Source organism: Dendrobates tinctorius, unplaced genomic scaffold, assembly GCF_039654945.1.
Source record: "Dendrobates tinctorius isolate UK_male_01 unplaced genomic scaffold, ASM3965494v1 ptg000070l, whole genome shotgun sequence".
NCBI lineage: Eukaryota > Metazoa > Chordata > Amphibia > Anura > Dendrobatidae > Dendrobates > Dendrobates tinctorius.
This window is the reverse complement of record NW_027361738.1, coordinates 81682102-81696083: the sequence shown is the minus strand read 5'-3', so window position 1 is coordinate 81696083 and position 13982 is coordinate 81682102.

The window sequence follows — 13982 nt, the reverse complement described above, 5'->3', positions numbered from 1 at the left end:
AAAAACTATTAGGGAAAAAATTTTTTGGTAAAAAACAAACAAAAAAAAAACTTCCCAAAAAAGGATCATTTCTTGAAGTGGTTTCTGATTGATAAACTCTTTGCTTTTGAATTCCTCAAAAAAATGTAATGTGTCCGACAGTGAAAAGTCCACACACTCTCCAAAAAACTATGGATTCTTTAGAGCATACAACGTCCAAACTTATTAAAGTTTTAAGATTTAATATAAAAAAATACAGAGCTTACAAGAAAATTAATAAAAAGAAATAAAAAGAGAAAAATAAGTCGGCAATATGCAAATAGTTAGAAAATAAAACAGGTGAAATAACTAAAATACCTAAATGTTTCTGTCTATAATTGTTCTTATGTTTCCTTGAGGGCAGGGAAGGTTTACGGCTCACACTTAGCTCGGCTGACCCAAATCATGTGAACGTCTTTTCATTTTTTTTAACCTTCCTTTTTATATGCTCATTTTTCCAGGATGAACTATATTTTAATATTGAAATAACAGTTCTGTACCCGGACCATGAGTTAATAAGGAGGCAAGTACACTGCATATTAAATACAGTCATGGCCAAAAGTATTGACACCCCCGCAATTCTGTCAGATAATACTCAGTTTCTTCCTGAAAATGATTGCAAACACAAATTCTTTGGTATTATTATCTTCATTTAATTTGTCTTAAATGAAAAAACACAAAAAGAATTGTCCTAAAGCCAAATTGGATATAATTCCACACCAAACATAATAAAGAGGGTGGACAAAAGTATTGGCACTGTTCGAAAAATCATGTGATGCTTCTCTAATTTGTGTAATTAACAGCACCTGTAACTTACCTGTGGCACCTAACAGGTGTTGGCAATAACTAAATCACACTTGCAGCCAGTTGACATGGATTAAAGTTGACTCAACCTCTGTCCTGCGTCCTTGTGTGTACCACATTGAGCATGGAGAAAAGAAAGAAGACCAAAGAACTGTCTGAGGACTTGAGAAACCAAATTGTGAGGAAGCATGAGCAATCTCAAGGCTACAAGTCCATTTCCAAAGACCTGAATGTTCCTGTGTCTACCGTGCGCAGTGTCATCAAGAAGTTTAAAGCCCATGGCACTGTGGCTAACCTCCCTAGATGTGGACGGAAAAGAAAAATTGACAAGAGATTTCAATGCAAGATTGTGTGGATGTTGGATAAAGAACCTCCACTAACATCCAAACAAGTTCAAGCTGCCCTGCAGTCCGAGGGTACAACGGTGTCAACCCGTACTATCCGTCGGCATCTGAATGAAAAGGGACTGTATGGTAGGAGACCCAGGAAGACCCCACTTCTTACCCCGAGACATAAAAAAGCCAGGCTGGAGTTTGCCAAAACTTACCTGAAAAAGCCTAAAACATTTTGGAAGAATGTTCTCTGGTCAGATGAGACAAAAGTAGAGCTTTTAGGGCAAAAGCATCAACATAGAGTTTACAGGAGAAAAAAGAGGCATTCAAAGAAAAGAACACGGTCCCTACAGTCAAACATGGCGGAGGTTCCCTGATGTTTTGGGGTTGCTTTGCTGCCTCTGGCACTGGACTGCTTGACCGTGTGCATGGCATTATGAAGTCAGAAGACTACCAACAAATTTTGCAGCATAATTTAGGGCCCAGTGTGAGAAAGCTGGGTCTACCTCAGAGGTCATGGGTCTTCCAGCAGGACAATAACCCAAAACACACTTCAAAAAGCACTAGAAAATGGTTTGAGAGAAAGCACTGGAGACTTCTAAGGTGGCCAGCAATGAGTCCAGACCTGAATCCCATAGAACACCTGTGGAGAGATCTAAAAATGGCAGTTTGGAGAAGGCACCCTTCACATATCAGGGACCTGGAGTAGTTTGCCAAAGAAGAATGGTCTAAAATTCCAGCAGAGCATTGTAAGAAACTCATTGATGGTTACCGGAAGCAGTTGGTCGCAGTTATTTTGGCTAAAGGTTGTGCAACCAAGTATTAGGCTGAGGGTGCCAATACTTTTGTCCGGCCTATTTTTGGAGTTTTGTGTGAAATGATCAATGTTTTGCTTTTTGCTTCATTCTCTTTTGTGTTTTTTCATTTAAGACAAATTAAATGAAGATAATAATACCAAAGAATTTGTGATTGCAATCATTTTCAGGAAGAAACTGAGAATTATCTGACAGAATTGCAGGGGTGTCAATACTTTTGGCCATGACTGTAGCTGTTTTTCTTTGATCCACCCTTCCTATATTAAATGGTGGCTGTTCAGCTTGTCTTTATAAGGCCTAAAACTTACAGGTAGTTCGTTGCTAACTACCTGCCCTGCGTCGATCTCTTCCGCTTGGAGAAGTCATGGACCGATCCTGCAGCTTCGGGTGACGTCACGTCGACAGAGTAGCTCCTTCACTTCTGCACTGCACTGTTGACGTGGTGCTGATTGACTGCCGGCTCCCTGCTGCCTAGCTGCGGGGAGCCAGCTGTCAATCAGCATAACATCAGCAGTAACCCAGGTTTTTTTTAGCTCTTTGTGCAAAGTTAATCATGTGAATGTCAGATTCATCCTCATAGTATATTTCTAATATTATATTTTTCTCTTTCAGAACTATGTTAACTTTATTTATACTCCTTAAAAACTTTGACTCGACCAGCCTAGGAAACGGAGGGACGTCCCCAGCAAAAAACATAATATAACGAGCTCTTTAATGTTTCCCTAGTGAAAAAAAAGTTGCAAGGAGGTTCTTACAAGTTCGTCGGTAGATGTAAAACGGTGCATATATCATGAAACACAGGCTGCACACAACACAGCGCTTTATGGTTTCCTGTGAGGCAGCAGCAGAACCGGCCTCATAAATTGTGTACATTACTGCTTTCATTTTATGACGTTGTCATGCTCAGTTACAGTCAGACCTGTGTGTATACAGGTGGGGTCACTGGTCCCACACATCGGCCTTATGACGTTGGGTCGCACTCCACGTAAGGTGCAGGAAAGGACTAGAGAAGACTCTAGGGGGGTACTTTTTTTAAAGTGGCTTGTAGCATAATTAAAGAATACATGTACAGTCATGGTCGAAAGTGTTGGCAGCCTTGAAATTGTCCCAGAAAATGAAATATTTCTTCCAGTAAATTATTGCACTTACTCATATTTTGTTAAACACGTGTTTTTTTCCTTTGTGTTGATTGGAACAACATGAAAAAAAAACAAAGAATAAAAGTCAAATTGGATATCATTTCACACAAAACTCCAAAAAATGGACCAGACAAAATTGTTGGCTCCCTCCTCTTAATATTTGTTTGTACACCCTTTGGAATAAATAATTGCAATCAATCACTACCTATAACCATCAACAAGCTTCTTATACTTCTCAACTGGAATTTTGGACCACTCTTCTTCTGCAAACTGCTCCAGGTCTCTCATATATGAAGGCGCCTTCTGCCAACAGCAATTGTAAGATCTCTCTCCACAGGGGATCAATGGGATTTATATACAGACTCATTGCTGGCCACTTCAGAACTCTCTAGCGCTTTGTTTCCATCCAATTCTTGGGGCATTTGAAGTATTTGGGGTCATTATCCTGTTGGAAAACCCATGGCCTAGGATGCAAACCCAGGTTTCTGACACTGGGCACTATATTCTGACCCAAAATCCTTTGGCACGCTTCAGATTTCATGATGCCTTGTACAAAGTCAAGGCACCCAGTGTCAGAGGTGGCAAAGCAAGACTCATCTGTCCACAATAAGCTTTTCCAGAAGGATTTTGGCTAGCTTTTTTATGTCTCTGTATCAGCAGTGGGGTCCTCCTTGGTCTCCTGCCATGGCATTTCATTTCATTCAAATGTCGACGGATAGTTTGCTACAGTGCCTTGGATTGTAAACTTCTTGATTATATTGCACACCGTGGACAAAGGAACATCAAGATCTCTGGAGATGGACTTGTAACCATGAGACTGTTGATATTTTTCAACAATTTTGGATCTCAAGTCCTCAGACAGTTCTCTTCTCTTCTTTGTGTTCTCCATCCTTAGTGTGGCACACACAGATGTGAGAAGATGAGCCAGAATACAGTCCGCGTTTCTCTATGCACTTTGGGGCCGGCACTATCGAGACTGTCACCACTGTTGCCGGGGGATGATTTATCTGAGTGGGGAGGACCTTTGCACTGGACAGTAGGGGGCATGTGGGAAATAAAAAGCACAGAGCGTGGGAACAGGGGAGATTTGGCGGGAAGGCGACACAAGTACAAGGAGAAGGTTGACTCCCTCCCCACTGCTCCAACTGCGAAAGCCTCATACGCTATTTCCCCGCAGACTGACTTACCGTTGGGTTCCGTCCTGACTGCACTGCCCCTGGATGTTCCCATACCGGTCTGGTCCTTATCACTTGCCGTGGAAGATAATTTTACTCGCTCTGATCATAGCGAGTCCTTTAGAGGTTCGCACGCTGCCGTGGCCTGCGAGCCTGTGTGCTGCTCGTGTTCTGCAACATCCTAGAGGAACCAACAAAAGAGACTGTTTCTACCTACCAACGCACCCAAGCCTAGCAAGCCCGGATCCATCGGCACGGTCAGGAGACGTTGCATTTCATTTCTTTGCAACAGAGCCAGAGACATTGTCCACAATCTACGGCCCCGGCGGGAGATATTCCAGCCTCACCCCAACAAGAACTTCAAGCGATAAGTTACCTCTTTCATATATTCCCTCTTCCCCTCAAATATTGTGTTTTTGTGCAAATTCTGTTGTTGCGCTCAGTGTTCCTGTGCCATTTCGTTGTTGATTTCATCTCCCTGTGTGGAGTATTCCTTAGAATAGACCAAGGGGGTGAGCCACCACGACTGCTGGGACCAGACGGCCGGCTCAGGGGACACTATGTGAGTGTCTGACGACCAGGGACAAGCAGGAAACAAGACAAGAGGTAAGTGCAAGGTATCTTCATTAAGAACTTCAGGATAACATTCAGTGCAAACGTGAAAACAAGCAAAACGTGCAAGGTGCGTGCATGGGCACGCCAAGGTCCATAGCATAGTACGTGCCAGGTGGCGCGCCTTGGTACAGGCAAAGGCACAATGGCATCGGACTCCGGACAGCTGGCAATGATCGACATGATCAGGCATCAGGCTGTGGACATCAGCTCCGGATATCAGGCCGCAGTCATCAGGCTTACGATCTCTGGCAGCGATCGGCAGGTTCCGGACATCTGGCAGGCAAACCAGGGTTCAGGCAGGGAGGCACAACAGATCTCCAAGCATGGTGCGTGTTAGGGAACACGCCAAGGTCCAAGGCAAGGTGCGTGTGTAGGGGACACGCCAGGGTTCAAAGCAAGATGCAAGGCAAGGTGCGTGTGTAGGGGACACGGCAGGGTTCACACAACAAGACAGGGTGCGTGTGTAGAGACACGCCAAGGTACAAGACAGAGTCCTGCGCGTGCAAAGAGACACGCCAGGGTCAGGGTTCAAGGCAGAGTCCTGCGCGTGCAGAGGGCACGCCAGGGTTAGGTTTCAAGGCAGGTTGCATGCTAGGAGCCACGCCAAGGTTCAAGGCAGGGTGCGTGCTAGGAGCCACGCCAGGGTTCAAGGAAGGGCTGCGTGCTAGGAGCCACGCAGGAGGCTCGCCTCGCTGGCCAGTGCACACGGCTGTACACAAACACCAGGCACTACTACGACACAGGACGCGGCCAGGGGAACCCACGCCGGGGTTCAAGGCAAGGACAAGCAAGGGACAAGGCAGGACATGGTAAGGAAAACGGAGCGGAAACATAGGCAGAAACAGAGCCAGGTCAGAGAGAGAGCAGAGCTAGCAGCGGAGCGTAGGCCGAAGCCCAGAGCCGAGCCAAGGGAGAGCCTTGGGACTAGCCAGGAAATGAGACATAGAACTAGCAGCAGAGCATAGGCCGAAGCCCAGAGCCGAGCCAAGGCAGATCCTTGGGACTAGTCAGGAGTGTGCTAGAGAGCACCAGAGGACAGAGTCTATCAGTGGAGCTTAGGCCGAAGCGCAGAGCCGGGCCAAGGCAGAGCCTTGGGACTAGACATGAAAATGTGCAAGAGCGCACCAAAGGGCAGAGTACGGAAAACCAGGCAGAGACAAGAAACATGAGAAGTACTACAAGGTTCAGAATAGCAAAGACTAGACATGGTGAAACAGGCAAGACAGAGAACAGAGGAAGGACTACAAGTCAAGGAATAGCTAAGGCAAGACATAGCAACACAGGTTAAGGCAGAGAACAGCGGAAGGACTACAAGGCAAAGCAAGGCAAAGACAAACATGGCACAAGAGGCAACACAAGACATGACACAAGACTAGAGACAGAGTACAAGCACAGAGCGTGTGCAGAGGCGCATGACAGAGCAGAGTGCAGGGGCACAGAATACAGGGAGAGACCAAGCAGCCATGTAGGGAAGCAACACAATAATCAGGCCTTGACCACAGGGAGGGGCGGTCTGATATAGCACCATAGCACCAGTACTTCCGGGTCAAGACCAGGGGAGAACTTCCATTTCAGCTCCTCCTGGATCACAGAGAGCAGTCACATGACCAGGGATTTCAGGCATGCAGAGATGATTGCAGAACCAGACAGTGCTGGAGCCTAGGAAAGGGCACATGATCAGGGGTTTCAGACATGCAGAGATGATTGCAGAACCAGACAGAGCTGGAGCCTAGGAAGGACACATGATCAGGGGTTCTTGGAACACAGAGGCATCTTACAGCCCAACAGTCATGAGGTGAGTGTGCACACTGCTCTAGTAGTCCAGTCAAAATACGGTTTGACCCGGAACAAATTCCAAGAAAGCGTTTTATGATTTTTTTTATTACTATTATATGTGGGGAACAGCATATTAAAAGTTTTCCAAAAATTGATCACCACAAAGGTCCTAACTATGTCGTCATAAGACGATGACAGCCATCGCACTAAAAATAACAAATATTTCCCTATTTCAAAGCTGTAGCTTTAGGTTACAGAAGAGTCTGCATTTTGTATACTATATATTTTCATATAACAATTTTTATACAAAGTTTTATACTAACTACATGGACAGGCGAGGTCATGACGTCATCAATGACGTCATGACATATATGTACATTTCTAGAAATTATAGAATTAATACACAGTGCATTTTAAGACCTACTTCATCCCTGAATAAGCATGTCAGGTCAGTAGTCACTATTTTCATCAGCAGGAACTGCTTCCTCACTCATATTGTCACAATGCCCTTCTTGACATGGTCCAAATACCCGTGAACAGGTAAGTCCATGTCTTTTGCAAGTGCACCGAAGTGTACTACAACCACAAGAACAATTGCAGTGAATTATTTTCAGAAGTGTTTCTGGCGCGGGTGAAGTATCCATCATCACTGGAACTAGACTGTTGTTCTGCAATTCCCATCCCCATTCAGTAGTGTCCATGGCCTCACCATTGTCCATCCAAAGCATCACTTGGAGTTAACTCCGAAGGGCATGATACTTCGTTGCAGAGGAGGTCGGTGGCTGTCTTTCAGGTGTAACAAAGATTTTGGCTGAACCAACATTTTGCAGAGAGTAGAATACCTCATTGCAGACAGATTGTCTCCAGGTTTGCCCCCGAACAATGCCACCATCGCTTTACACCCAGCGTCTTCAATCTCAGCTCTGTTTTTGTTAGGTGTGGAAAAGATTTTAGCACAGCTACTTAAGACCGAGTCTCCCTTCAAAACCTTGTGTAGACCGAGTTTTTTTCCGATTCCAAAAACCGCAGAAGTGGCATCGCAACCCGTGAATGCATGAAGGAACAGAAGACTGCTGCAGACATGGTTTCCCAGTAACTTCTTCACAACCTTAATGTCGTATACTGTTGCTGGACTCCCTTTATCCGAGTAGAAATAAAGCTTGTTGCCATCGCTGGTTAACGCGTGATGAAGTAACAACACCAAAAGATCTGTATCTTCGTCAATGAGACTAGCACTTTTGTTGGATGACATTGACACTGCTGCCTTAACAATCTCCACATCTGCATCCCCCTCTGATTGTATTACGTGGCAACCTCTGTCATTCATGCGCTGTGAAACGAGATTGATAAGAGACAGTTTGTTCTCCACATTCGAAAGGAAGTCCTCCTTTTTCCCGACAAATTTCTTTCCTTCAGCAATTTTCACTTTGTTACTTGTTCGTTTTTTGCGCCGTCGCTGATGGGTAATGTCCTTAGTGTTTGGTCCTCCAATGTAACCATCAAATACTATCGTAGCCTTACCATAGTGCTTTAGTGTGAAAGATGCATAGTCTTCAGCAATTGAACAATATGTCTTTCCTTCTGACCACTTCAGTCAATGGAGAAGAGAACCTCCATCAAGTACATAATGTTCCACTTCTGGTACATCCTTGAGTACTGCGTCATCTGAACTCTGTTCTTTTATAGCAGCCATCAGTTGTGCTTTGTTTGGTTTGCGTAAGAGATGTTTTGCCTCAAAGAGGGATGGTGGGTATGGTGAAAGTTCATAGGCCATCACCTCATCAAGGGAAAGATCAGCAGTTTGAGACACCACAAGAAACCTTTGGAACAAAAGAGCGGGGTCTATTGTTTTGTCCTTAGCAACGTCAATAGCCCCACTGGATGCCAGGGTCTTGGCTTTCATTGACCACTTGTACTTAACTGAAAACAGTGATTGACCCTCCATTGTTGCCACTATTTCTCTGCCAATGGTGAAAAGGTTGTGGACATTCACATCCTTATTTGCATTGACACTGGTGATAATGTTGCAAAGAGACACTTCATCAGAGAAAGGTGAAAAGGTCTCGAATCTATCTGCAATTTTCTCCAGGTCTTCACGATCTCTTCTCGTCCTTGACGTTATTGCCTCCTTGTGTTGTTCACTGGTGACAAAGCTCTGGCGAGTGAAACACTGCATTGCATCACTGTAGGAAGAGGACACTGGCACAGACAGAGTCCACAAGGCCCTCTGATGTTCGGACATTCCACTTCCTCTGGCAAGTACTCCTGCAGTTTTTAGGGAGCGCATCAGAGCTTGCTCGATGACTAGGTCGCAGCCCAAGCCTGCCCAGTACTGATCAGTCCACTTCACAACATGCAAGCCATTCATAAATCTATGGAAGACTGATGACATATCATCTTCCAGAGTGGTCATAGACTGGAGGTAAAGGTAGACGGCCTTCATATAGTTCCCATGCCCAGCAGCTGCAAGAATGGGCAAACATTCGGCTACAGCATGAAGGTGCATCAGCCAGGATCCTGTACGATCGGCCTCGATAAGCTCCCTTGCAATTCCAACCATCTGTTGATAATTCAGCCATAGTTTACTGGTGCGAGAGTGAGCGGATAATCCGTTTCTTTTGGTGGACAAGAGGTGGACAATTTCACTAAGGCAGGTAGAAGTGATGACCGAATTCAAGTCAATCTCCCCTGTTAGTGTCCGAGCATACAACTGCTCAAATTCTTGCATCAGGTCTGCAAAACTGGGATGGTGGCAAAGTACTTTGACTGCAACTTGCTGAGTAAGACACTGATCAAGGAGGAGATGGCCACGAACTGCACGCTGAACTGCCTTTCCAGTCATGATGTGTTGCACAGCATTGTCACCGTAAATTGTTCCCAAGATCTCTTTGATTCCACTCCCATCCATCAACGTTCCTATGGCACCCATAAGATTCATCAATGTGTGGAAGCTCCCGAGCATCAGGACAACATCTCGAACCAGGCTGTCTTCAGGCACCTCGTGTTTGATTTCTGACGCTTTCCAGTAGAGTGGCTGATCGAATGTAACAACTGCAGCGGATCGGTGTTTATCAGCAAGGTTGCACAGATACTCAAGAGTAGAGAAGATGCATGACTTGTCTCCGGAATACATGTCAATGATGGGCAGGAAGATTACCGAAGACGACCCCGGATGATCACAGTCTTTATGTAGCATGTGCATCATTCCACTCCAGCTCGGTGCAGGCTGCTTGAAGCGTAAAGACATCTCCCACAATACATCAACACGATGGTCAATGGCGTCGAGAAATGGCAAGGGCTTGAATTTTATGTTTCGGCGAGTGTGTTTTGCGAAATGGTATTCCCTTACATCAACTCTGCTTTGTTCAACTATCTCCAAGTCCGCAGTCTTCGGTCTGAGAACAGTGCGACTGACCTTCCTTCCTGGAGTCATAGTAGCTACCATCCCCATGCCGTGGAAAGTCCCCTTCCCATCTATCGTGATGATATTATGATCGACGTTGTCCGCAGTGAACAGCATTGCCGTATCCAGTCTGTCTATGGTACCACCGAGTACATCCTGGCCAACAGAAGCGGCAGCGTTTTCCTCGAATCGCTGAACTTCCGAATATGATGAACAATATCCCATGGCTGAGAGACTGTCTACAAGAAATCGAGACCTGAAATGATGATGGAGCTGGACTGCTAACCTAAGCTGCAATGGAGCTACTACAGCTCTGGGACGTACAGCCTGAACAACTGATTGTCCAATGCTTGTGACCTTCCTGTGAATGTCCTTTCCAACGAAGAGGGTTTCAAGCAAGCAAAGCAAACTCAGGGGGAGATAATCTAAGGCAGACTGACATTCAAGCGAAGAAGTCTTCGAATATTCATCGGTTGAAGATGGGATCTTAGACTTGATATCGCTCTTGATTAGTTTGGCCACAGTCTCTATGATGGCTCTCTTCTGGGCTTCTTCATCCGTTTCCTGACTACGGAAATAGTCCCTCAGGATTATTCTGGTCTTTTCACGGAACGTTACAATGTTAGGCAACCCTTCACACTCTGCTATGAATAGCGAATCACCATACCTCTCCTCCAGCCTATACCTCAGCCATTTATTACTATAGGCAGCACTGTCTTCTTCTACAAGATACTCCGTCATTTTCTTTGCAAGATCTGTGACAGTCAGTTGCTCTTCATCGTTGTCCTCGAGAAATGCACACATTCTCAAGAACGCTTGCTCTTGTTCCATGTTCATCGGCCTCCCTACCTTCCGCAGTTTCTTTGTAGTAGATCCACCACCATGACGCATAGGAATTCTGTAATTTGTCCGAAAGTTAATGTCACATGAACGATGATACAGACAGTCTGCAGCATGTAAGTCCTTCCCAAAGTACGCGATTCTCCCTTGAATGGTGATTGCCCAGTCATCATTACGCTGTTTGCAATGTGACAAGATGGACCTTACAAATACATCCGTTTTAACAAAGCTATAGTCATCGAAATCACTGCTAGATCTTGTCTTCACCACTTCATGTCCACAGAACAAACACTGCGTCGTGCTATCATAGGATCCAGTAGACACCCGTGTACCTCTCTTGGCAGGTGAACGATGAACGGAAGTAGCTTTCTTATGCAAGTCTATTTGCTTCTTGTTTATGTAGTTCATACGACATCTCTTGTACACCACTGCTCCAGCAGCTACCACAGTGCTAACGCCCCTCTCAATACTGGCTTTAATGATCCCTTCAGCTCCTTTCACACCAATCACCACTCTTTCTCCGTCATCTTCTACTTCATGGCTGCATAAGGGGCAAGCTTCTTGACTTTCCATCATTCTCAGCTCTGTAAAAGAAGATAAATCGTTAAATAATAAATATAATAATAGTAATTGTAAAAGAAATATGATAGACACTGAAAGGCGAGTCGCATTTAACATTTTACAGCTTTGGCGGCCATATTCTTTGACGTCACATTTGGACCCTTTGTGGTAACCATATCTTGGTAAACTTTTAGTATGTTTTTCCCTACACGTAATACTACCAAAAAAAACTATAAAACGCTTTCATGGAATTTGTTCAGGGTAAAGGATTTTTTTTTCGTATTTTGACTGGACTATAGGGAACATGTAGGACAGCAGACATGAGATACGCGTGCACACTGCTCCAGGGGTCATGAGGCAAAACAGACATGGCGGACGTGACAATTAACCTGTTCAAAATAAACTTTGTTAACCCCTTCTCTGCCTCCTGCTCTTCATTGCATCCAATGAACTTCACTTCCGGTACTTTTACACAGACACACAATACAAAGCCTGAGACACCTTCTCCCCTTGTTTCAGGTGTGATTTTCATACTGCCCTCACCTGTTACTTGCCACAGGTGATATTGAGCGGGCATTGTATGCTAGAAGCAAAGTTGCTTATCCACAATTTTGGAAAAGTGGCAGCAATTTTGTCCTGCTCATTTTGGAGGGGTTTGTGTGAAATTTTGTCCAATTTACTTTTTTTTACTCTGTTTTTTGTGTTGCTGCAACTCACACAGAATAAATAAACATGTGTATAACAAAACATGTGTAAGTGTAATAATTTTCTGGGTGAAATACTTCATTTTCTGGAACAATTTCAAGATTGCCAACACTTTCGACCATAACTGTATATGATTAGGTGCCCATGTGGACTGACATTAATCTTGCTTGTTTCTCCTCCTTATGGGGTCACCTCATTTGAGCAGCAAATCCAACAAAGGTGACAACAATGATCTTTTCTGTAGTGACTGCTCCTTTTTCTTTCGATCCTGGTGTGTCACCAACTTGTCTTTGAGGACTTATTCAGGCTCTATCCCTAAATGCATCATGTTCAAAGACTCGGTCTCCCACCTGCTAGACCCTTCGACACGCAGGCCACAACTCCAACCTACTCTTTTCACATGGAAATGGTGCACTAAGCAAGGTCATACACTTGACAGCGACTCCTGTACCAGCAATCTGAGAGGGAACTTATTTCATAACTTTGGCCAAACGTATGCTCAACAGAGCATTGCAGTGTCCATCGCTGTCCTCCCCAACTACAAGCAATATCCAAACAACATGGCGGCTTGCTGCAATTAGCAACAAAAATACATTCACAAAGATCAAGTAGTCAGCCATGTTTCCTCAAGCCATTTGCCATAGTAAACAGATGGGAAGCATCCTTCTCCTACTTGTACAGTCTCTTCCAGAGCACAACTGCAAGGATGATAACTAACTCTCCTTCCATACATGCTGGTGCCACGGCCGGTTGACTCTGGTGGGTCTCTGGCCACACTCGCTTCATCTTCTGAAGCAGATGGCAATCATGGAGACATAAAGGTCAGCTGTATGTGCAAATTGACACCCTGGGGCTCCCTGGCAGTGTGGCAATTTTATCAAAGGTGTGTTCACTTTATACTGCAGGTTGCTTGCACAGATGTTTCCCTGCTGTGGCTGTAGAATAGCTGGGATTCCAAAGCGGCCATCAAAAGTTCCAAGCATTCCAAATCTTACATACCTGTCACTATGGAGAGTTCTTCTTCTTCTGCTTTTAAAAAGTGAATTGAACTTGACAACCACTAGTAAAACCTAATGCTAAACCTTCCTTTATGGGGGGGGTGTTCTGAGACCATAGGATGGTTTTGTTTTACTTGCTGTAACTAAATGCTTAGCTATGACTTCTTGTAATGGCAAACCAATGTACATTGCTCCTCTGCCTTTGGGTACTATGACCTTTGGATTGACACTTTGGAAGAGGCAGAAGATTATTGTTCAGTACTCCAGTCCCATAGATTACACTGTGACCTGTCTGTAATGTGCTTAGCTCGATTCTGTCCTGTGCTGTCACTTCACACCAGCTTTCACCGCAATAGAGTCCATGGTTAGGTTGGAGAGAAGACTGCAAGAAGTGTACACAATGTGCACGGTTCCCTAGCCCAGTACACTGCCGATCAGTCAATCAGAGCGTTCAGCTGGTCGGCCAAGCCAGTTCTCCTATGAATCATCCAAATCCATCAGGTTCACACGTCCGTGTGGCATTAGGTTAGGTTACCTAGTCCTGTCATCCCAACCCTTCTTCTGGATTCTTCCAATATCTGTCTATATACTTGTTAATGACTTCTGGATTGTTTGACCTCTTCTTGCCTGCTTTTCTGAATCATTGTCTTTCTGCTGGATATTGATATTCAGTCTGATTCCGATCCCTCTGTGACCACATCTTGCTTTTTGGCTAACCTGCCAGTGGGTGACTGTTCCACGATTTGCGACCAAGGAACACACAGCAGTAAAGTCCAGATCCCCATATAGGGTTTAAGGATG